The sequence below is a fragment of the Scyliorhinus torazame genome, chromosome 13 (genome assembly GCF_047496885.1).
Source record: "Scyliorhinus torazame isolate Kashiwa2021f chromosome 13, sScyTor2.1, whole genome shotgun sequence".
Lineage (NCBI taxonomy): Eukaryota > Metazoa > Chordata > Chondrichthyes > Carcharhiniformes > Scyliorhinidae > Scyliorhinus > Scyliorhinus torazame.
The window spans coordinates 140407111-140432905 of record NC_092719.1 but is presented as its reverse complement, the minus strand read 5'-3'; the positions used below and the strand labels follow the sequence as shown (position 1 = coordinate 140432905).

At 50.9% G+C, this 25795-nt stretch overlaps 1 protein-coding gene and 1 long non-coding RNA gene across 28 annotated transcripts in view; one reads left to right on the top strand and one right to left on the bottom strand.

Annotated features, from left to right (window-relative positions):
- The window catches only part of LOC140388298 (contactin-4-like), a 3617424-nt gene that overhangs the window by 1488095 nt on the left and 2103534 nt on the right, over positions 1–25795 (bottom strand). The window lies entirely within an intron of this gene.
- LOC140388297 (uncharacterized) overlaps positions 25230–25795 on the top strand; it is a 92800-nt gene continuing 92234 nt past the window's right edge. For both annotated transcript variants that reach the window (XR_011934136.1, XR_011934135.1), the window contains exon 1: positions 25230–25406. This is a non-coding gene — a long non-coding RNA (uncharacterized lncRNA). The remainder of the gene's footprint in view (positions 25407–25795) is intronic.

The following is a 25795-nucleotide window of genomic DNA, read 5'->3' as shown; positions in this document are numbered from 1 at the left end:
TTCCAGCAAATACAATCCTAACCAATTCAATTTCTCCTCATATGTCTGTCCCGTCATTCCAGGTATCAGTCTGGAAAACCTTCACTGCACTCCTTCTAGAGCAAGAGCATCCTTCCTCAGATAAGGAGACCAAAACTGCACATATATCTTTAAGTCGAACAGCGGTGAAAGTGGGCACTCAAAGCTACAAAACAGTACACTGTGGCAGCCTTTGGACAGCAGAACTCAGACTTTTTGGCACCCGAGAGATCGGTGGCACTCGATTCGATTGGTTGGCTGGTGATCAATGAGTTTACCAAAAGGCCATATTCTGCCCGATAACAGGTGGTGATTGGATCCTACCCGAGCGGGATCATTTTCAGAGAACCAAGGTAAGGACAGCCAGGTTCTGATCACTCTGATGAAAGGAGCTGCTCTCTATCTCTCTTATTTTCCCCAGAAAAGCTGCATTGTTGCTATATTTCTGAAACTGCAGAGACCTAAACGAATCTACTAAAAATCATTACAGACTGAAAGCAGAAACCTGGGGTGACATGAGAATTGCCGGGGGCTGGCGTGAATCCCGCCCCCGCCGGTTGCCGAAGTCTCCGGCACCGGATATTCTGCGTGGGCGGGAATCGCGCCGCGCCGGTTGGCGGGCCCCCCCGCTCGATTCTCCGGCCCGGATGAGCCGAAGTCCCTCCGATAAATTGCCTGTCCCGCCGGTGTAAATTAAACCACCTACCTTACCGGTGGGACAAGGCGGCGCGGGCGGGCTCCGGGGTCCTGAGGGGGCGTGGCCCGATCTGGCCCGGGGGTGCCCCCACGGTGGCCTGGCCCGCGATCGGGGCCCACCGATCAGCGGGCGGGCCTGTGCCGTGGGGGCACTCTTTCCCTTCCGCATCCGCCACGGTCTCCACCATGGCGGAGGTGGAAGAGACTCCCTCCACTGCGCATGCGTGGGAAACTGTCAGCGGCCGCTGACGCTCCCGCGCATGCGCCGCCCGGAGATGTCATTTCTGCGCCAGCTGGCGGGGCACCAAAGACCGTTTCCCCCAGCTGGCGGGGCGGAAATTCCTCCGGCGTCGGCCTAGCCCCTCAATGTTGGGGCTCGGCCCCCAAAGATGCGGAGCATTCCGCACCTTTGGGGCGGCGCGATGCCCGTCTGATTGGCGCCGTTTGGGGCGCCAGTCGGCGGACATCGTGCCGTTACCAGAGAATTTCGCCCCCTGAACTGAAAGCCCAGATTGAAGGAAGGTGTGCTTGAAGACAACCATCTGAAACAAAGACATCATTATTTTTACACCTTTATTTTTCTCTCGGTGTTTGTTTGTCTGTCTTATGCACGCGTGTGTGTATATATAGAGGATGGAGTGTGTTTAAGTGGGGGTTAGGATAATAGTTAACCTGTTGATTTTGCTGCATATTTAATTATAGTTATTATCATTGATAAAAGTAATTGTGCTTAAATTTACAAACCTGGTGACTATAGTTGATGGGCAGCCAAAGGCCAAAGACTTTAGGTGTTTCTCTGAGAATTATTTATTCATTTCAATTGTGTTGTGACTCTGGGTCATGTGGGGCTGGAATTGACCGTGCACTAGGCCAGGGGTCGTAACACAAGATGCACTGTAGGAACTCACCAAGGCTCCTCAGGCACAAACCCACAACTACCACCATTTAGAATGACAAGGGCAGCACATTGAAACACCAACACCTGGTGATTCGCCTCCATGCCGCTCACCATCCTAACTTGGAAATATATTGGGCGGGATTCTCCGTTGCCCGGCGCCAATAACTTATTCGGCGATCGGGCAGAGAATCCTTACTGATGCCCAAATCGGGGGCGGTGCTGGTTTGATGCTAGTTTTTGAGTCTCCATCCCATCCAAAATAGCATCCTCGTGTTGCACGGTGCACGCTGTTGAAACAGCGTTGGCACGACATCATAGAATCATAGAATTTACAGTGCAGAAGGAGGCCATTTGGCTCATCGAGTCTGCACCGGCTCTTGCAAAGAGCACCCTACTTAAGCCCACACCTCCACCCTGTTCCTGTAACCCCACCTAACCTAAGGGCAATTTAGCATGGCCAATCCATCTAACCTGCGCATCTTTGGACTGTGGGAAGATACCAGAGCATCCGTAGGAAACCCATGCAGACATGGGGAGAATGTGCCGACTCCGCACAGACAGTGACCCAAGCCGGGAATTGAACCTGGGACTCTGGAGCTGTGAAGCAACTGTGCTAACCACTGTGCTACCATGCCGCCCTCGAAAGGCCCTCCCCCAAGGCCCTCCCCTGATGCTACGCCCCCGATGGACCGAGTTCCAGATCGCACGGGGTTGACGTGTGGTCTGAGCAGTCGGGAACCTGGCGTGGCGCTGCAGACTGTGTCCAGCGTCGCCACACTCACCCAGGATCTGTGTCGCTGGCCAGGGGGCCTTCCGTGAGGGCTGGGGGACTGGTGGGAGATGGCCAGGGGGTGGCCTGTGGGATCGCATTTGGCGGGTCTGGTCCACGCACGGCCGGCGCCATGTTGTACGGCGCGACCGCTGCAGGTCGTCGCCGTGCGCATGCGTGGCCAGGGACCCGGACGTTTTTGGCACGGGAGTCAGGAGTTTCACCCAGTGCCGCTGCTAGACCTACACCGTTCCCGGAATCGGTGAGTGTGGCGCACTGATTCTGCCGTTGTAAAGCGCCCGCAAATTCTCCAGTTCAACCAGTACTTAGCCGCTGAAACGGAGAATCCAGCCCATGGTTTCTTCACTGTTGCTGAGTCAAAATCTTGGAACACCCATCCTAATAGTACTGTGGAGGTTACGTACACCTCATGGACTGCAGCGTTTCAAGAAAGCAGCTCACCACTACCTTCCCAAGGGAAATTACGAATGGGCAATAAATATTTCGGGAGGAGGGAAGAGTGAGAAATCTTGCGGCCTCCTTCACCTGCAAGCCTGCCTGCGGGGGACTGTAAAATTCTGCTCAAGGCTACAAAGTCGTTACAGTATCTGTACAGGCCATTTAGGCCAGCAGGTGTATATCAGCCACCTCCCACTCCTTCATCTATTCTATTTTACCCTGCGGATTTGAAGGTCCGTTACCTGAATATCTGTGAAATACCCTGGTTAAGGCAGCAATCTCACAAAAAAAAGGGCTCTGCGGAAGTCACATTGTTATTCATGTATATCTCCAGTTTAAGAATAGTACCGACAGTGCAGCAATTCTGCCACACTGATACAATTTTCCGCGCATTGCTGAACCAGATTTTCTTAATCAATGCTCAACCATTATTATTTCAATGTTTCGACCAGTTGTTTCTCCCTAGTCGTCAGTGTAATTTTATTAACATGGTTGTGTCTATAGATGATTGACTAGCTCATTTTGTGTTTGATATAGAGAGCAATGTAAGGTCAACCAACCTGCCGCATGTTTCAAATGCAATTAAAAGATTTTTTTAGCAACTGTGCCCCATTGACGCCTACTCCAGTTACATGCTGCTTGGTCAGTAAAGCAGACATCTGTTTTGAAAATCAAAGAATTTAGTGCTGTCAAATTTGGACTAGTTGGCAAATCATCAGTTCATTGTTGGACCTTCTGATCTTTTGCCTGAAGCATATTTTACTGGGTGCCAAGGTGCGATAAAACATAGTAGCCATGGTTTCTTCAAAAAGGTGTATCCGGAATGACTGAGATAGCTGTACATATTTGGCCTAATCTAAAATATCACAGGTTTTTCACTATGTCTATAAAATATCCCAATGATGGGAAAGCAGAACTAGAATTGACCTAAATCCGATCTCTATTAAGTTCTTATCTTAGGAAATTTCCACTGGGGCTTCAGCAGACTCAGGTTGGGACAGCTAAGCTTAGGCTGAGGTTATCGAGGGAAAAGCACTTCTGAATTTCACATGAACTATATTCATAAGACTGATGTTCTAACCCTGAATTTGGGGAACACACCTTTGTCAGCTGTACAGAAAGTACAGCTTTCATCAAGTAACAGGGTTCTTCTGAGTCAAAGCACTGAACATAATGGGGGCAATTCTCCTGCTTTCAGCCCAAGTGCCCCTGTTAGTGGAGAATCGGGACCAATTCCTGCTGGCACTAGGATAAAAGCTGATGTGCCATTCAATGTGGAGCAGGCTCTACTTTGAACCTGGGAGAGGTGGGCCTAAACTTCCGTCTCCTGGCAGTGCCAACCTGGCACTTTGGATTCCAAGGGAGAGCCAGAGGGCACCCTCCTTACAATTGCCTCCAAGCTGCCGAGTGGGTCTTCAGGGGAGTTGTGGGTCTTGGGGGCTTGGGCTGGAGGAGCTGAGGTCCGAGGTCTTTCCCGGGATGGGGATCGTTTGGCTTGTCTTCTCATCTGTAGCCTTGAAAATGGTTAAACTCTCTCCCATCATGTCAAGATCAAAGATCTGTGAGAGGCAATGAAAGTCTTCTCTCTGTAACCTTAAACTCATTAAGCTTTCTCCTATCATGTCAATATCAATGATCTGTCAGATGAAGGTAAAAGTATCCCATGAAGTGGAAGCTTTTGAAGTGCTTTTATCCTGATGCCGCCCCAATGGCACGTGCTGTGATGATGCCATTTTGGAGGAGGCGGAGCATGTGAAACCTGCAGGTGCCACCCCTCTGATTCCTTCACAAAAAGGGATTCTCCGCCCAATCTCGAATTACGAAATCGGCAGCGGGAAACGAAGAATCGTGCAGATTAGGTGGATTGCCATGCTAAATTGCTCCTTCATGTCCAAAAGGTTAGGTGGGGTTAATGGGTACGGGGGTTGGGTGGAGGCGTGGGCTTAGGGAGGGTGTTGTTTCAATGGATCGGTGCAGACTCGAAGGGCCAAATGACCTCTTTATGCACTATAAATGCTATGATTCTATGAATTTCACGGTGCATTGCCTTTTCCAAGCCTCTCTATTAACAGGTCCAGTCAATTTCAAAGGAAGGTTTACCATTGTTTATTTATATAGCTCTACAGAGGTCTTTAACTCATAAGTGCTTTCGCTTTTGAGCAGGTGTTCTTTCTTTTTTTAAAAAATATTTTTATTCAATACTTTTTACATATACACAAAAATATCAGAAGACTAAAACATCAGCATGAACAAAACACAGATCCCCATCCTCCCCCAATACCAACACCCCACTGCACCCTTCCACCCTAATTTTACCCCCTTATCCCTCTTCCCCAAGCCCCCATTATCCCTCTCCTCCAACCGCCCCCCCCACTGACCCCTCAATCCACCTTGAAGAAATCAATGTACGGTTCCCATCTCTGGGTGAACCCCTCCTCCAATCCCCGCAAAGCAAACTTGACCTTCAAATTCTGCCAGGTCACACACCCACACTTCTGCCTTCGGTGGCTCCGAGTCCCGTCAACACAACAAAATACATCTTGGGGCTACCAGGGAGGCAAAGGCCAATACATCAGCCTCTCTCCTGTAGCCATGTAAAATGGCCACCTGCAAAGGATCATGGGAACAGTGGTCAATTTGGGACACAGGCAGGTACACAGCCTCTGAGTATTGTGCAAAGAAACCAGACTTGGCTGAAACTTGCATCCACTGAGAATCAATTACCATTTTCCCCAAGACAATAGCATTTGCATTAAGGACCATCAATGATAGCAGACTAACTGGCACCATCCCCCCTTTATTTGGAAAGGCCTCCGTGCCTGGGACAATGATAGCTAGGACCCACCCAGCCATCGAGGTATCCGCCCCCTATTTGGCTAAGGTCGATGAGGGTGATCAAAACCCTATCGATCCATTGGACCTGGAGTAAGGACCGCCCAAAAGGGCGCGAAAGAGACAAAGGATAAAAAGCCCTGCGCTCTAGAGATCGGTCTCTTTTGGGACTGGTCTGGGCGCGACTAACTGCAGCAGAACAACCAAGTTCAAGGACCCACGACCATTCCTGAAGGACGAGCCCAGCTGAGATGAACCCAACAACTTCCAACCGACCACGTGGACTCAGATAAAGGCCTTATCTCGCACAGTGCCGGTCACTCGAAGTTAAGTAAAGGTCATCTTAGTTGTTCGGTGTAGTTTAGTACGGAGCCGCGTGTATTATTACATAGAGATACAAGTCTTGTGTCAGAAAAACTGTGTTTTTGAGCTAACATACTGGTGTGTGGTTATTTGGTCAAAAGAAGAAACAGCTTGTGATTCGTCTAAAGGGAAAAAAGCAATACACCCCACCTGGACTCCCGGATCTTACGACATACCGAATACAGCCACCTCTGGATATGGGGCCACCTCCACACCCAGAATTACAGACATTACATCAGAGAAGCCCTGCCAGAACCCGCTCAGCTTTGGACATGGCCAAAAGATGTGTATGTGATCCATGGCCCCCCCCGCCACACACACGCCGCCCACACCTATCCACCACCCCTGCAAAGAAACGGATCATTCTCGCAACCGTCATCTGGGCCCTATGCACCACCTTAAACTGGATGAGACTTAACCTCGCACAAGGCAAGGCCGCATTCACTCTCCACAAGGCTTCTTTCAACATCCCGGCCCTCCCTCCCTTCCCAACTCCTCCTCCCATTTGCGCTGGGTCTCCTCCACTAGAGCTCCGTCTCTTTCCATCAGTTCGCTATAGATATCCAATATCCTCCCCTCTATATCATCCTCCAACAGTAACCTGTCCTGCAACACCGGAACCGGCTCCCCAGGAAGGGCGGCACTCTTTCCTCACAAAATACTTCAACTGCAGGTACCTAAAGCTATCCCCTTTGGCAGCTCATACATTTCCTCCAACTTCCCCACTCCTGCAAATGTGCCCCCCGTGAACAAGCCCCTAAAGTACTCTATCCCCACCAATTTTCACCCTCGGAACCTCACATCCAGCCCCGCCGGCATAAACCTATGGTTGTCAACATTTCGGCATACACAACGACATGCCCTCCAACCCAAAATGCTGCCTACACTGGCTCCACACCCGTAACGCCGAACCCATGAAGTACCAATCGGTGAGATTGGAAGGGGCCAAAACCAGTGCCCTCAAACTCATCAACCTACACAGACACCGCCTCCATCCGCATCCACACTAATCCCCCCTCCACCGCCTATTTCCTCACCATTGTTCCACGTCCAATAATAATTTAGCAGATTTGTCAATGCCAGCGCCCCTATCCCCTCTCCAGGAACACCCGCGTGACCCGGGGGGGGGGGGGGTGTCTTTCCCCCACACACAAACCCCAAAATTATCCCGCTAACCTTCCTGAAAAAGAACCTGGGCAACACCGTCATTTTAAATGTCTGCACGCACCCATCCATTGACAGCGACAACACATCCGACCTCTTGAAATCCGCCTTCATTGCCTCAACCAATCGTGCCAAGTTCAATGTGTGTAACTGATCCCAACTCCACGCCACCTGAATTCCTAGATGTCAAAAACTTGCCCCCAACAACTGGAACGGCAATTCCCCTAACCTCTTCTTCTGTTCTCTAGCATTAATCGGGAACACCTCGCTCGTCCCCATGTTGAATTTGTACCCCACAAACCAGCAAAGTCCCTCAGGATCTCCATAATCCTTTCAATGCTGCCCACCGAGTCCGAAACTTATAACAACAAATCATCCACATACAGCAACACTCAATGCTCAAAAACAACAAGGAGAGCAGGCACCACTGCCTTGTCCCATGATGTAACCCAAAAGTACCCCAAACTCATACTGTTCGTCCAAACGCTCGCCACCGGCACCCTGTACAACAGCCAAACCCAATCCACACACGCCTGACCAAACCTAAACCGGCCCAAAATCTCGAACAAATACATCTACTCCACCCAATCAAAGGTCTTCTACGTGTCCATCGTCACTATTACCACTACCTCCTGCCCCTCAGAGGGCATCGTAATTACATTAAGCAGCCTGCAGAAATTCGCCGACAACTGCCTTCCCTTCACAAATCCCATCTTGTCCTCCCCTATCACCCCTGGCACACAGTCCTTTATTCGCGATGCCAGCCCCTTGACCAACAACTTTCCATCAATATCAAGCAGCGATATTGAGCGGTACAACCCACACTGCTCCGGGTCATAGATTATAGATCATAGAATCATAGAATTTACAGTGCAGAAGGAGGCCATTCGGCCCTTGGAAAAAGCACCCTACCCAAGCCACACCTCCACCCTATCCCCGTAACCCAGCAACCCCCCCCAACCTTTTGGACACTCAGGGGCAATTTAGCATAGCTAATCCACCTAATCTGCACATCTTTGGACTGTGGGAGGAACCGGAGCACCCGGAGGATACGCACACAACAACGGTAGCCTATCCAATCTTTCATCATTGCTAAAATTCTCAATTTCTGACAACACCCTTGGAAATCCCTACAGTGCAGAAGGAGGCCATTCAGCCCATCGAGCCTGCACCGATCCCCTCTGCACTATACCTGTAACCGCGCAAATTAACCTGGACACTAAGGGCAATTTATCATGGTCAATCACCTAACCTGCACATCTTTGGTCTGTGGGAGGAAACCTTAGCACCTGGAGGAAACCCACTTAGACACGGGGAGAATGTGCAGACTCCACACAGTCACCCAAGGTCGGAATTGAACCCGGGTCCAAGGTGCTATGAGGCAGCGGTATTTCTTCAAGATCAAGGAGAAGGACGCCTGCGACAATGTGGGGGGGGTGGGGGGACCGTCCCCCTATCTTTCAAGTCATTGTACTCCTCACCAGCAGCACCGAACGTCTTGTAACAAACTCTACTGGGAACCCGTCCGGCCCCGGGTCTTCCCTGCCTGCATCGCACCCACATCGTCCATCATCTCCCTCAACCCGATCGGGGCCCCCAACCCCTGCACCCTCTCCTCCCTCTACCTTAGGGAACCCCAACCCATCCTGGAACTGTCTCATCCCCTCCTCCCCAGGCGGAGGCTCCAACTTGTAGAGCCTCCTGTAGAAGGCCTCAAATACACCATTCACCCCCTCTGAGTCTGTCAATACCTGACCCATCTAGTTCCTCACTCTACGAATCTCCCTCGCCGCTGCCTGCCTTCTCAGCTGATGGGCCAGCATCGGACTCACCTTTCCCCCATACATTTACGCTGCCTCTCTGCAACTGCCCTACCGCCTTCCCCTTGGACACTAGCCGAAATGTCATCTGGAGGCTCTGCCTCTCTTTCAACAAACCCTCCTCCGGCAACGCTGAATATCTCTTGTCCGTCCTCAAAATCTCCTCTACCAACCTTGCCCTTCTTCTAGTTCCACACTCTCCCTAAGTGCCAGGATCAAAATAAATTCACCCCTAACTACGACCTTAAGTGCCTCCCACAGCGGGACAGCTGTGACCTCCCCCATGTTGTTTACTCCACATGACCCCGAGTGGCAGCCCTCACCCGCTCCCACATCTCCTCGTCTGCCAACAGCTCCACATCTAACCTCCACTGCGGCTGTTGGGCCTCCCCCTGCATCAACTGCAAGTCCACCCAGTGTGGCGCGTGGTTGAAGACCACAACTCAGCGAGTACCCCGAGTCGGCCACCCCGCCAGCAGCGACTGGTCCACAACAAAAAAGTCGATGCGGAAATACACCCGGTGCACATGTGAAAAATACGAGAACTCCTTCGCCCTCTGCCTCCCAAACATCCACGGGTCCGCCCCCCCGCCATGCATTCCACGAACCCCCTCAACTGTCTAGCCACCGCCGACGCCCATCCAAACACGGATCTAAGACTGTATTGATATCGCCCCCCATAACCAGCCCAGCGTGTCCAAGTCCAGGATCCTCCCTAATACCCACCTCATGACGTCCACGTTATCCCAATTCATGACATAAACTTCACCAGGACCACTGGCATCCCCTCCAGCACCCCACTGACCATTACATATTACCCCCCAGATCAGCTCCCCACCCTCACCCAGCTAGGTGGGGCTCCCCACCCCCTCCCAGCTGATCAGCCATACCCTCTTTTAAGCCAGCCCCTGGCCCATGTGTTAAGCCCCTCTCCGGGCCCGCCTCCAGATGTCTGCCGCCATCTATCCCTTTCCAATTGCACCATACCAGCCACACCCATGTGAGCACCTCTAACCCCCCCCCAACCAAACTAAGACCAATGCAATTCCGCCCCCCCCTTCCTCCTGACAACCTCCCACTTCACTCCCGTTAACTAGCCCACCCAGCTAGCATGGTGGATCCTGCCCAAGGCCACTGACTTGCCTTCACCACCCCCCCCCCCCCACTCCACCCCTCCCAACCACCAACAAACAAAGAGGAACAAAAGGCACACTCACCATCACCACTCCCCCATCGTAACCTGCCCCAATAAACCCACACAATATGCCCTATTATTTACATTGCTCTCCTCTCCAAAGTTCAATGTCCTCACACTCCTCCCAGTCCATGGTCCCTCATAAAGTCCATCGCCTCCTCCGGCGAGTAAAAATAGAATTCCTGCTTTTGATGCCTCACCCACAAGCGGGCAGGGTAGAGGGCGGCCTTTATCCGATTATACCCGGCCCTCTGCGCTTGGCCAGCTCTGCACACAGGTCCTGGTAAATCCGCAGTTCACTCCCAGGTGCATTTCTTGGTCTGCCTCCCCCACCTCAAGATCTTGTCTTTATCCAGGAACCGGTGCAGCCTCACCACCATTGCCCCCGATGGTCCGCCCACCTGCAGCCTCCTCCTCAATGCCCTGAGCGCCCGATCGACCTCGAGGGGGGGGTCAAAGGCCCCCTCCCATCAGCTTCTACAACGTGCTTGCCATAAACTTGGCAGCCTCCACACCTTTGATGCCTTCAGGCATCCCAACAATCCTCAGATTCTGCCTCCTGGAGCAGTTCTCGAGCTCCTCCAATTTGTCTCTCAGTCTTTTCCGGCTGCTCATCACCATCTCCATCTCCACATCTTGCGAGGTCAGCTTATGCTCATGCTGCACCACCGGCTTCTCCACCTTCTGGATCACCAGGCCCCGAGCCTCCTGCCTCAGTTCCACCCACTTGATCGCCGCTCTAACGGCTCCACCACATTGGCCAAATCCTGCAAGGCCACTTTCCTCTGCTGCTGAAATTTGCCATTTAAGAACTCCATCAGCTGCTCCCGTCGACTACAGGGTAGGTAATGCTGCCCCGTTCCATTCCACCATCTTCACATCTGTGTCGCACCACAAAAACTTTCTTACGCCAACTGCTCTCTCTTTCTCGTGACATTTCTCGTCCGCTGATCCATACAGCAACATCACCAGAAGAATATTATCTTCCTGGGCACTCACACACCTTTTACCCTCAAACACCACACATGTGTGTGGGCAAGGAACGGAAAAGATCCACCTTGAGTGGGATCCATCAAATGTGCAGTCACTCACTCCATGTCCCCACCGCAAGTCCTGATGTCCAGGTGTTCTTTTGAACTGCACTTTCTTTCATAGAGGCTGTCTCTTTGTTCTGAAGAGCTTCCTAGAAAGAACAGGCATGGGAGAAGCACTCAGACAAAGAATCTCAGGTATTTCTAGCACTGCCTCGAAGAGCTGCAGGCTCATCAGAGACTAAAACTCTCCAGTATCAATAAGTACCAATGGGAAAGGTTCTACTGGTGGCCCAAAGATGAAGGATTTTGCTAGAGAGCTTCAGAAGAAAGATGAGAAGGGTTGGATCAACAGGTCTAGTCAGAGAGGCCCCACCTCAGGTGTGGTAGGGGTGCTTATTTTGATTAGGAAGGGGGCTAATCAGGATGCCTGAGTAGAAGGAACCCTCCCATACACCACCTATGTCTTTTTTCATATTTTCTGCAACACCTTTTCATCAATTTAATACTCTGCATCTACCCTACTTCATGTAATCATTTATTTCAATTACTATTGAATGCCATACTTGCTCAGTGAAGTCAAATTTATTCACAAACGGGAATCATCACTTTATGGATTGTTTGATCATCACAAAGTTACAAAGTCGTTCTTTATTTGTCATTTTATGCCATGCATATTCTACCTACAATTTATTTCAAATGTTTGATAGCACAGCAATCACATCAACTGAGTGATAACTGCAGTGCCAAAGTAGTAAAGTAATGAATAATTAATTTGTACAAATTATAGCCATGGATCCTCATTTGGCGATTCTCCAGTATCATGGTGATAATTTATTGTTAACTGGTACTTGTATAGAGAGGGTAAAAGAAACTTTAATAATTTCTGAATGCTGCACAAATAATCGAACAATAATGCACCGTTTAAAACCCAAAGCAATAAAGCATGAGAATGATTCTTTAAAATATTGTAGTCAGTCACAATTGTTCTCATAGTTATCTGCTGTAGCTTTGCTGTATTTAGACCTGCAGTTATACTGTCACTTCTGTGATGCTGCAAAGCAATTTCCACTTCACTTCAGTAGAACATGTAATTAACAAATTCAGGTTTTGATTAGGCGCCAAACGTAAAAGGACTAAGACTCACTGGGAGTAACAGTTCTGTGCAGCACGGTTTGACACCACGTAAAGTAAAACTTCAGTGCAGTATCAAATGGATTTTAAAACGTGAAGGTAGGTTGCTGGACCTCCTGGCCACTGCATCAAATGTGTTGAGAACACTGGCCTGGATCAGGAGCTCTGGTTATAGATGTGCAATCTCTCATGTAAGGTATGGGGCAGTGCATGTTGTAACTAATATTTTTGCCTGTGAACGTCTCATTGTAGTTCGCATCTCAGGCTGCAAATTCGATTAAAAAAACAAGTTAGCTGACACTCATTTCAATGGTACCTCCCGTTTGGACTGCTTGCCTACTGGTTTCAATTCAATAAGCTTATTTTAAGTTCTGATCATAGAATTTACAGTGCAGAAGGAGACCATTTGGCCCATCGAGTCTGCACCAACCCTTGGAAGGAGTACCCTACCCAAGCCCACGCTTCCACCCTGTCATTATAACCCAGTAATCGCACCTTACCTTTTGGACACTAAGGGACAATTTAGCATGGCCAATCCACCTAACCTGCACATCTTTGGACTGTGAGGTGTAACCGGAGCACCCTGAGGAAACCCATGCAGATATGGGAGAAAGTGCAAACTCCACACAGCCAGTTACCCAAGGCCGGAATTGAACACGGGACCCCGGAGCTGAGAGGCAGTAGTGCTAACCACTGTGCCACCGAGCCACCCCTATGACAAATCAATAGGATTTGTCATATCATAAACAATTCTAAAATTACAAGTACATTTTTTTAATGGATGAAAGCCAATATGCAGTCAGGAAAAATGGTGGCCAACTCAGTAAAATTTACCTACATTGCCGACTAGTGACTTCTCTTGGCTTGCTAATGCATCAGCGGAAGAAAAATGTAGAAGCCACTACACCATGCCAATCTTAGAAATGTTATTTGATCTTGCACTGCAGGAATTACACTTTCAAACATATAGGCCGGAATTCTCCGAAATCGCGGCCAAGTGTTGACGCCGGAGTCAAAACCGGCACGAGCGACCCTGGCTTCAACGGGCCTCCAGGCCCAGGCATTTACCCCTTCCTAGGGGGCTAATTCGGCGCCGGAGTGGTGTGCGCTGCTCCAGCGCCAAAAGCCGGCCCGCCATGGCCGGCGTGGGTCCATGCATGCATGCGCCACAGCCAGCACGGATCCGCGCATGCGTGCCACGGCCGTCTCTGTGCCGGCCCCCGGGCAATATGGTGGAGCTCTACAGGGGTCCGGCGCGGAGGAACATAGGGCCCCCGGAATGAGCCCACTCACCGATCGGTTGTCCCCGATCGTGGGCCTGGCCACCGTGGAGGCCCCCCCAGAGTCTGCTCCGCCTGCCCTCCCACCAGGACGGCCCCCGCAGCCAGAACGCCGAGGTCCCGCTAGGTAGGACCATACGCAAACCACGGTGGCGGGACTGGGCGGAACTCGGCGGGCAGTCGAGTGCGGAGAATCGCCGGGGGGGGGGGGGGGGGGCATTTTCAACAACCCTAGACTGGCACTGCGGCGACTGCGCCAGTGCAATTAGCGCCGATTCTCTGGTCGCCAGAGAATCGGCGGCCCGGCTTCGGAGCAGCGTGGAGGGTTTCACGCGCCCCCCCCCCCCATCGATTCTCCGACCCGGCGCGGGATCGGAGAATCCCGGCCATGTATACTGAAACTTAGTACGCAAAGGATTTTATAAAAGAGAAACAGCCGAGACACCAGCAGAGTGGAATATGACAACTCGGGTATGAAACAATCTCACTTACTCAGGCATTTAAGAACAGGTACAACTTTGTCACAGCCAGTATAACTCATGCTCTGCATTTTATTTGGATTAAACATGGTAGATGTACTGAACTGTCATTTGGAAATTATTCGAGAAGCAGTGGCCTTTCATTTAGGAATACCTTGAAGTTTGTGTCCCACAAAATAAATACTTCAAAGATCACAGCCAGGAATAGAGGTGATAGAATTTACAGTGCAGAAGGAGGCCATTCGGCCCATCGAGTCTGCACCGGCCTTACAAAGAGCACCCTACTCAAGCCCACATCTCTTCCCTATCCCCGTAACCCAGTAACCCTCACTTAACCTTTTTGGACACGAAGGACAATTTCGCATGGCCAATCCACCTCACCCGCACATCTGTGGGAGGAAACCGGAGCAACCGGAGGAAACCCACACAGACACGGGGAGAACGTGTAGACTTCGCACGGACAGTGACCCAAGCCGGGATTCGAACCTGGGACTCTGGAGCTGTGAAGCAACTGTGCTAACCGCTATGCTACCGTGCTGTACCTTGATGGAACTAATTGCCAAGAAAAATGGGCAGTGGAGAGACTACCTGACAACTGGAAGGTTAACATATATCTATCACATTACGCCAACCTAGTGTCCATACAACCCCATCTGCACACTGAAGTTGCCAAAAATCTATTGCTCAAAATCTGCAAAGAACAACTGGGTCTCCTTAACAGAGAATCACCTTCCAGGTTATCGTGACACATCCATTAATATGAAATCACAATATACAATGCAATTTAATGGTATTCGGTTGAAGTCGCCATAAATGACATATGTGTAACTTGGGAGGAATACAACAATTACAGATTGATAGATTATATAAGCAGCAAAGAATAGCAAAAAAGCAAATGAAGCACGAAAGGATGTTATTTGCAAAAAAATCTGTTCATCTACAATTTGCCAAAGGATTATTAATTTCCATAAATGTTCTATTTCCGGAGTCTTTGCTTCACTGACAAACTTGCAAGTGAAAATTGGCCAATATTTATTACCCAGGGACATTTAATGTGTCTTCTTTGGCATTCACTTTCAAAACTCTTGGCATCTCTTTCATAGGTGTATCCAATGTAAACAAAACCTGCTTTCAGTCTCATTGCCACTTACTCAAGTGACTCTATATTTTCCAGTGGAATCGTAAAATGTTTATGCTGCACCACGACTGCTTCCTATGTTTTGAAAGAAAAAAATAAGGTACTATGAGCAGGATTCAGAACAGGGTGCCAGCCAATGAGACTATGACAAGAGCAGAATCTGAAACTTCATCTCCATTAAAATCTTCACTGGAGAAAACTGGATCTATAAAAACCTCCATTTACAATTTTTGAATGAAAACAAAGGGTAATTGGCTCTCAGAGTGCTGAATCTTCTTTGAAGTCTGTATTTCTCGTTTTCCTTCTCCATCGGCTTTCAACACACAGTAAACTGATCTGAAAGGGCTTCCAGATGACAAGCTTCAAATAATCATTCAGTCAAAGCTGTGCTGTTTTGCCATTCTATTGTGACAAAAACTCAAACACTGTACTTAGATATAAAACCTCCTGGCTGTTTCTGTTCCTCTAATGTTAAACTATCATCAAGCATGGTTTGGCAGCACTGCTGGAGACTGGGTTGGCTGAGTTCAGAAGGACATATCTGCCAGGCCCTGCTCTGTGGCAGATCATGACAGAACCAATAAGAGACAAAAACCTTCTTGATCTCATCATCACCAACCTGCTGACTGCAGATTAATCAATCCATGACAGTATTTAAAAAAAAAAAAATTATAGCCAATTCATTTTTTCCAATTAACGGGCAATTTAACGTGGCCAATCCACCTAGCATGCACATTTTGTCTTGTGGGGGCGAAACCCACGCAAACACGGGGAGAATGTGCAAACTTCTCATGGACAGTGACCCAGAGCCGGGAGCGAACCTGGGACCTCAGTGCCGTGAGACAGCAGTGCTAACCACTGTGCCATGGTGCTGCCCTATCCATGATAGTACTGGTATGTGTGGCCATTGCACAGTCCTTGTGGAGGCTAAGTTTCATCTGCACACTGACAACAGCCTCCATTAAGTTGAGTGGCACTATGATTTGGCTAAATGGGATAGGTTGATCAGGCTGCTCAAAAGTGGGCAGAATCCAATTCAATCAAAATCAATAACCTCGTGGCCCAGCATATCCCCCACCTTACAATTACTATCTAGTCAGGTGACCAACTCTCAGTAGATGAGGATTGTGAGACAGCATGCCAGGAACAGCATGAGGCATACATAAAATTGAGATGACAACGAAGCACGACTACAACACAGAACAGATGCATGCTAGTCAATGGAAGCAGCATCCAATAGTTAATGTTAAGTGATCCCACAACCAATGGATTGGATCAAAGCTCTGCAGTCCTGCGATGTCCAATCATGAACTACACCCTTCAGTCACCCCCCAGAATGTTATCTTGATCACACATGCTGCCACCTCACAAGCCCTGACCTGCCCCTCAGCATTTGCAAGCCCCCCTCCCACCCTGCTGCCGGCACTCAACAGTACCCATATATGGCAGATATCAGCCAACTCTGACCTACCATGCATCAGGATTACATCATCCCCATTTGCAGGAGAAGTTTGCCCACAACCTACGTGAGTGAGAGAAGACAGGCGGTGTACGCCCGAGCTCAGAATCCTGATTCCATGGAAGCTCAAGTGGAGCAAGAGCGGGCCTGTGGTGTGAGCAAGGTGGGGCATGCGAGAGAAAAGTGAGGAGCCACTGCACCTTCACCCAGATGACCAGCCGCAATTGAGTTCTGTGTATTCTAAAGTCTCGACGAGGCTATGTACTAAAACTATGTCCCATCCTGGCAGAAACATCGACCAAAGAGCCTGGATGTCTACCAGCATTGTCCCACCCCACTCCTTCGACAACACCTTGGAGATGATCTCAGAGGAGGACACTGCTACCAAAAAATAGTCCGGGGCTCTCCAGAGGACGTCCACCAAGGTCATCTGAGGCAACCGGGCGTGGAAGACAGCAGGTCACCTCCATCTCTGATGTGCGTCCTGGGAACACACCCAGATGTAGTGGGAGGGTTCGCAAATGGAAGGAATTTTCGGAGTACAGCATGGGCATGTGTGAATCTAGGCGCAGGTAGTTGGGGGCCATTATTATTTGTAAAATCCGAATTGTCACTGAATTAAATATTATTGTTCTTCACCATCCGAACACCTCACATTCTTTAACCCTCCTGGACACAGTTCTTCTTACTTTCCCTGAATGACAGGCAGATGGTTATGCTCACTCATTGCAAATGTTTCATTCACAGTGTTAAGTCTCAGGCATAATTCAATGAGCCCTAGACCCTGACCCCTAACCCCCTCTAGAGCTAAACAGCAAAATAATGGAGCACAGAACCTCACTCAGACATGATCCAAGGTCGGGGAGTCAGCGTGCTGGCAGCAGAAAGAGTCAGACATAAGCAATAGCTGAGGAGCATCGCAGACCATTCCTCACTGTGAGTTATCATCACCCTCCTGTATTGACTGGGCAGCAGACAATCAGCCCCAGCACCCTGATAAGTTTCTGCAACCTTCATCCCCTGGTCTTAAGAGGGGACACATCACAGGGGGTGTTTTGCTGTTGGGCAATATGCTGGTCCTTTTCCATAAAGCGGGAGGCAATGAGCATGTCCTGAGCCCTCCTGCCCTTGTGCACCCTCACCTCCGTCTGGTCTCTGTCCTCCAGATTCTCGGTGCCTTCTTCCTCAACTCCGTCCTGAATATTCTTTTTATCCGAGGACTTGTGTCGCTCCTCAAGGTCTTCCTCATGAAGGTCGTCACCTCGCTGCGCAGCCAGGTTAAGTGGGGCACAGCAGAACACCACAATGCTGGAGATCCTCTGGGGACCCGACCAGACTTGTTGAGACAGCGGAAGTGCATCTTCAGGAAGCCAATGCACCTTTCTAACACAGAACGGGTGGCGCTGTGAATCTCATTGCACCGGGTCTCTGGCCTCCGCATTGGCATCATCAGCCAAGACCTCAGGGGGTATCCCTTGTCCCCTACAGGTCACCCCTACAATCAGTGATCTGCAGTTGCCGGGATGTAACTACCATGTGCGCTCCCTGGAAAACATGCAGACATGTGCATGAATTGCATCATAGTTGATCACCATTGCAACTGTGGCAGACCAGCTATGGTGCCAAATCCCGGAGCCCTCTCATTTTGCTGGGCCTGGTTCAGGTCAAAATAAATAAAGCTCAAACCCCTTGCATAGAATGCATCCGTATGGGCGGATGCCTGCTCAATACCTCACAGGTCATCGGTGGAGCCCTGGAAATACCCCATTGTGGAAAGTTGAGAGCTGCCATGCCCTTCAGAGACACAGGGAGCAGGTGTCCTCCACCACCATGGGGTTCCAATTTGGCAAGGATGTGACACAGGTACCACACAGTCTTCCTGTTGAGACAGAATCTACTGCGGCACAGGTTGTTCGACAGCTCCATGAAGGACACTTGGGTCCTGTACATCCTTGGTCTCCTTCCACGCCTTCCTGCCCCCTGTACACCTGGTGCAGCCTCCGGCACCTGGGCCTACACTGTGGCCCCCTGGTCTTCTGCCGCTGGGTCTTCCCTGGGTGCCGCCACACCTTGGTGCTGGAGTCTGTACTCCTCTAGTGCTGTGATAAGAATAGCCAGCTCGACTGGCCCTGTACCCATATCACTCACTTATGGGGTTCTGGGGAGAAGGTAGGAGAATGGGGATGAGAAATATATTAGCCATGATTGAATGGTGGAATAGACTCGATGGGCCAAATGGCCTAATTCTGCTCATACCTCTTATGGTCTTAACTGCAAGGGATGGAAAAGACACACACAAACAGTACCTCTTATGGTCTTAACTGCAAGGGATGGGAAAGACACACAGTCAAGTCGGTGTCGCAGCCAGATAACATCAGTAGCGCCCAAGACAAACCCACGTGAGCGATCAAGCCGGGGTTGCCTGCCGTGGGTGTTGGAAGATGCGGGTGGGGGGGCGGGGGTGAAGAGGGGGTGAGGGGAGTGGGTGGAGACCCTCCCATGTTTTATTGGGGCTGCGGGGTGGAGGTTGGGGATTCCTTTTGCGGCCTCGGAGATCAGAATGCCTCGAAGATTGGGGCATCCCAATCTCTCGCTACAATGGGGAGTTCCAGCGAATGGAGCTCCCCATTGTAAAAAACGGGGCTGTGCGCATGTGGTGAACCACTGTAATAGGAGATGTAAGGTAGGACCTGCACTACAGGTTCGCCGGTAGCCCCTGCTGGCTGGCTCTGCCCACGGAGGACTGTATAAATATGCATGACCTCCAGTGCCCTGCCATTTCGCCAGCTGCAGCAGGAGGCCACGCATCTGATTGTAATAAAGCCACAGTTGTACCCAACTTTAGTCTTTGTGCAATTGATCGTGCATCAATTTATTACAGTCAGATTTTCCACAGAATGGATATCAGAATTGAGCCCGATCGCCTGCAGCTGGATCCGCACTCGCCGATGCCAGGAAAGACTTTGCTCACTGGCTAGCATGTTTTGAGGCCTACATCAACGCTGCGAACCCCGCGCCAATGGAGGCTCAGAAGATAAACGTCCTGTACTCCAAACTGAGCTCCAGCGTGTTCCCGCTGATCCAAGACGCCACAAATTACACAAAAGCAATGGAACTCCTTGAGGAACACTACACGCAGAATGCAAACATGCTCTTCGCCTGACATGTACTCGTCACTCGCTCGCAACTACCTGGTGAGTCCATCTAAGACGTCTGGCGGGCCCTAATTCCACTAGTCCAGGACTGAGTGTGTCAGGCCATTATGGCCGCTGAACACGCAAATCTCCTCATGCACGATGCCTTTGTGACGGGGATTGCGTCAGACCGCATCCAAGAACGATTACTGGAAGGGGCCACGCTCGAACTGACGAAGACGAAAACCTTGGCGCTCTCCATGACGGTCGCATACTGTAACGTACAATCGTACCTCTCCCGCCGCGCTGCCCACCCTTCCATTACTTCCAACCCCTCTGGACCCCGTCGACGACCTCCTCAGCCGGGGCCCTGTCTTCCCAATACCCCTGCGCCGCATGCTGATCTGCGCACCCCGGGGGTCGCCGCTGCTACTTCTGCGGTCAGCAGAAGCACCCTCGCCAACATTATCCGGCCCGCAATGCAGTTTGTAAAGCCTGCAGTGAAATGGGCCATTTCGCGGCTGTGAGTCAGGCCTGCGCAGTCGCTGCGATCGCACCCGCTATCGCCCCCTCCACCACGCCAGATGCACAATGCGAGCCACCATCTTCTCCTCCCGGGTCCATGTGCGACCAATTGGCGTCGCCATCTTGTCCCCTTTCGGCCACGTGTGCCCCATCTTGACCCGACCCCGCAATGTGCGCACCATGGGCGCCGCTATCTTGTCCCCCACAGGGTCTACAGACATCCCGACATCGGAACCGCACACACGCTCGCCACCCGAAGCATCCGATGGCTACCCACAGCTCGTTTCGATGATGCTGGACCAATCTCGCCCGCACATCCTGGCCACCGCGTCGACGACGGTTAAAATCAACGGCCACGCAACCTCGTGCCTGCTGGACTCCGGGAGCACCGAAAGCTTTGTTCACCCAGATACGGTAAGGCGCTGCTCCCTCGCGGTCCACCCTGCCAACCAAAGGATCTCCCTAGCCTCCAGATCCCACTCCGTCCCGATCCGAGGCTTTTGTACAGTCACCCTCACAGTCCAGGGCGTAGAATTTAGTAACTTCCACCTCTATGTCCTTCCTAATCTCTGCGCTGCACTCCTGTTGGGCCTGGACTTCCAGTGCAACCTCCAGAGCCTCACCATCAAATTCGGCGGGCTCTTACGCCCCTTACCGTTTGCGGCCTCGCGTCCCTCAAGGTTGATCCTCCCTCCCTTTTTGCCAATCTGACTGCGGATTGCAAGCCCGTTGCCACTAGGAGCAGACGGTACAGCACCCAGGACAAGACCTTCATCAGGTCCAAAGTCCAGCGGCTGCTTAAGGAGGGTATTATCGAGGCCAGCAACAGCCCCTGGAGAGCTCAAGTGGTAATGATTAAAACTGGGGAGAAACACAGGATGGTCGTGGACTACAGCCAGACCATCAATTGGTACACGCAGCTCGACGCGTACCCCCTCCCACGCATATCTGATATGGTCAATCAGATTGCGCAGTACCGGGTCTTCTCAACAACTGACCTGAAATCAGCCTACCACCAGCTCCCCATCCTGAAGTCGGACCGGCCATACACTGCCTTCGAGGCAGACGGTCGCCTCTACCACTTCCTTAGGGTCCCTTTCAGTGTCACAAATGGGGTCACGGTCTTCCAAAGAGTGATAGACCGAATGGTCGACCAGTACGGTTTGCGGGCCACCTTTCCGTACTTAGATAATGTCACCATCTGTGGCCATGACCAGCAGGACCACGATGCCAACCTCAATAAATTCCTCCGCACTGCCACTCTTCTCAACCTGACCTACAACAAAGAGAAGTGTGTGTTCATCACGACCCGGTTAGCCATTCTCGGCTATACAGTCCAAAACAGACTTCTTGGGCCCGACCCCGACCGCATGCGCACCCTCATGGAACTTCCCCTCCCCCACTGCCCCAAGGCCCTCAAACGCTGCCTGGGGTTCTTTACCTACTACGCCCAGTGGGTCCCAAACTATGCGGACAAGGCCCGCCCACTCATTCAGTCCACCCAACTCCCCCTCACGGCCGAGGCACAACACGCTTTCGCCCGCATCAAAGCAGACATCGCCAAGGCCGGGATGCGCGCAGTGGACGAGTCACTGCCTTTCCAAGTAGAAAGCAACGCTTCAGACGTCGCCTTTGCCGTCACTCTAAACCAGGCAGGCAGACCCGTGGCAGTCTTTTCCCGCACCCTTCATGCCTCTGAAATTCGACACTCATCCATCGGGAAGGAGGCCCAAGCTATCGTTGAAGCTGTGCGGCATTGGAGGCATTACCTGGCCGGTAAGAGATTCACTCTCCTTACGGACCAACGGTCGGTAGCCTTCTTGTTCAATAACACACAGCGCGACAAGACCAAAAATGATAAAATCTTGCGGTGGAGAATTGAGCTCTCCACCTATAATTACGAGATCTTGTATCGGCCCGGTAACCTCAACGAGCCCCCAGACGCCCTCTCCCGAGGTACATGTGCCAGCGCACAAGTGGACCAACTCCTGGCCCTACACGACAGCCTGTGTCACCCGGGGGTCACTCGATCATACCATCTGGTCAAAGCTCGCAATCTGCCCTACTCCGTCGAGGAAGTAAGGACAGCCACCAGGGACTGCCAGATCTGTGCGGAGTGCAAGCCGCACTTCAACCGGCCAGACCGTGCGCGCCTATTGAAGGCTTCCCGCCCCTTTGAACGCCTCAGCATGGATTTCAAAGGGCCCCTCCCCTCCACCGACCATAACACGTACATTCTCAGTGTGGTCGATGAGTACTCCAGATTCCCCTTCGCCATCCCATGCCCCGATATGACGTCTGCCACCGTCATCAAGGCCCTCAGCACCATCTTCGCTCTGTTCGGTTTCCCCGCCTACATCCAGAGTGACAGGGAATCCTCATTCATGAGCAATGAGCTGCGTCAGTTCCTGCTCAGCAGCGGTATAGCCTCCAGCAGGACGGCAAGCTACAACCCCCGGGGAAACGCGCAAGTAGAACGGGAGAATGGGACGGTTTGGAGGGCCACCCAGCTGGCCCTACGGTCCAGGAACCTCCCAGCCTCTCGCTGGCAGGAGGTCCTCCATGACGCTCTACACTCCATCCGGTCACCATTGTGCACCGCCACTAATAACACACCCCAGGAACGTGTTTTTACCTTCCCCAGGAAGTCCACATCCGGGGTGTCGCTCCCGACGTGGCTCGCTGCTCCAGGACCAGTCCTTCTCCATAGGCACGTCCGACTCCACAAGGCGGACCCCTTGCTGGACAGGGTTCAACTGCTCCACGCCGACCCTCAATATGCCTACGTTGAGTTCCCCGACGGCCGCCAAGATACTGTCTCACTCAGGGACCTGGCACCGTCAGGTTCCACCCCAACACCCCCCCCCCCACCAATGTGCCCCCCCCCCTCACCTCCCACCGCGCCGCCAATATTGACCCCACCAGACCACCCCCCCTCCCTTTTCCCGCACACGAGGAAGAAGAAGACTTTGGCACGCTCCCGGAGTTCCCCGATGACTGGCCAGCATCAGCACTGCCACCACCGCCATCGGTGCCACCTCCACCACCGACTTCTCCGCCACCGTTACGCCGCTCCCAACGAAGCACCAAAGCACCAGACCGGCTGAACCTTGGACGGACTCCGGACCGTCAACATGGACTTTTCTTTCCCTACCACTGTACATAATTGCACTAATTGTATATAATTTCACGTCACCCCCGCCGGACTCATTTTTAACAAGGGGTGAATGTGGTGAATCACTGTAGTAGGAGATGTATGGTAGCACCTTACAGGTCGTTCTACAGGTTCGCTGGTAGGTCCTGCCGGCTGGCTCCGCCCATGGAGAAATGTATAAATATGCATGACCTCCAGTGCCCTGCCATTTCGCCAGCTGTAGCAGGAGGCCACGCATCTGACTGTAATAAAGCCACAGTTGTACCCAACTTTAGTCTTTGTGCAATTAATCGTGCATCAGCGCGGCCTCGGCTATGCGTTCCCTGTTTGGACCTCTTATTCAAAGCGGGTTGCGTTGAATAGCCATGTGTTTCTCGGCACTGAATGCTGGGAAACTCGCGGCTAAACGCGTTCGCTCGGGGACTTGTTCCCTTTTGGGAAGATCGTACCCCATGTGTGCGCATTTGTTTGTTTGCTTTCTCACTCGCTCTCTCACTCTCTCTCCAGGGACACCGAGCTTCAACACCCTCCTTATTTGGTTACTGATTTGTCCATGTATATCGATTTGCAGTTCTCTGCTGCAGTACAAAGATGTTCCACATCACCAGATATAGTTTTACTGCACATTCCCTAATAAAAGGCCAACAACCTTTCTTTATCCTTCAAAGAATCACTTGGTGCAGCTTTCATGGACCATAACAGGCTTTTTTTTCCAGCTAATTTCAATTGCAATTAATCCATACAAACTGCTAAAAACTCACTAGTGCCTTCTACTACTCCTGCTTAACTGCTGATGCACAAGGATTATTTTCTCAAAAACAAACTCAGAGAAAAATGCAGGGTGACAATTGTATTTAGAGTATGGACATTGCACAGAATTTTACACAGATGGTGGCAATGCTACCCCCGGCTGAAATGTTGGAGTTGCCCGCCTCCACAAGCCCTGCCCTGATTTTACGTTTTGCTGGCTGTTTTAATTCACCAAGAGTTCCGCCGCATCTGTGAGGAAGTCCTGTGTCCAAGAGCTGCCAGACAACTAGTTGGCTCGCAGCTGGGGGAGATGGTGATGTGGTGGTAATGTCACTAAAAAAGTAATTCAAGGCTCAGACTATTGCCCTGGGGATGTAGTTTTAAATTCCACTATTGCAGCTGACCGTATTTGAATTCAATAAATCTGGAATATTAAAGCTAGTGTCAGTAAAGGCGACCATGACAACTGTCATCAATTGTTGTGAAAACCCAACTGGCTCACTAACACCCATTAGGGAAGGAAATTTGCCACCCTTACCCAGTAAGACCTCTCCCGTGGCCAGAGAAGAATTAAAAATTTGGATCAGGGCCCACAGCAACCTGGGACAATTTGAATTTGAATTGTTTCTTTGGAGCATGCAATTAGATAGATTAATGGCTTGCCCTGCGCATTGGCTTTGCAACTTTAAGGATGGGATTCAAAAAATTAAACATATCATTTGATTCTTGCTGGACAAAGGTGTTTGTATGTGCGGGCATTTTGGTCTCAGTTCAAACTGTGCTTCCATTGTCCTCAGATAAGTAATGGCTTGAAGAGTAAATAAAAGCTTGCAGAAGCATGAAGTCGTTACTTAGTAACCGGGGGCCTTTTTAAGGTAGGGAGCTTTCTGAGTTTAGTTTCTTAGCTGAATTCATTTGCAGCTGGAGATAGGATGCCAGGGAGTGAACATCTCAAAACTTTGGCAAAAGAAAGCTGGACAGCACAATGAGACTGCAAAGAGGCAGACTTCCCAAAGAACCAGATAGAGTCCAGTTAACCAGGGAATTGGGATAAAAAGAATGTCTTACGAAGACTGAAAAGAGAGCAAAGATCAAGAATATTAACAAGGTATTGGAAAGATAATTCAAGGGAAAAACAGACAAGTGTTCTGAGTTAAAGAGACAGCTGCAGTAACCAGATTTAAAGTGGTAAATCAAAATGCTGGTGCCATCCGCATGCAGTCTGAGAATTGAAAGTCAAAGAAATTGTGAAGAATTTGAGCAAAAGTCAAGGCAAAAAAATCCTGGGACGAGATTCTCCGACCCCCGCCGGGTCGGAGAATCGGGGGGGCTGGCGTGAATCCCGCCCCCGCCGGTTGCCGAATTCTCCGGCACCGGATATTCGGCGGGGGCGGGAATCGTGCCGCGCCGATTGGCGGGCCTTCCTGCTCGATTCTCCAGCCCGCATGGGCCGAAGTCCCGCCGCTAAAATGCCTGTCCCGCCGGCGTAGATTAAAC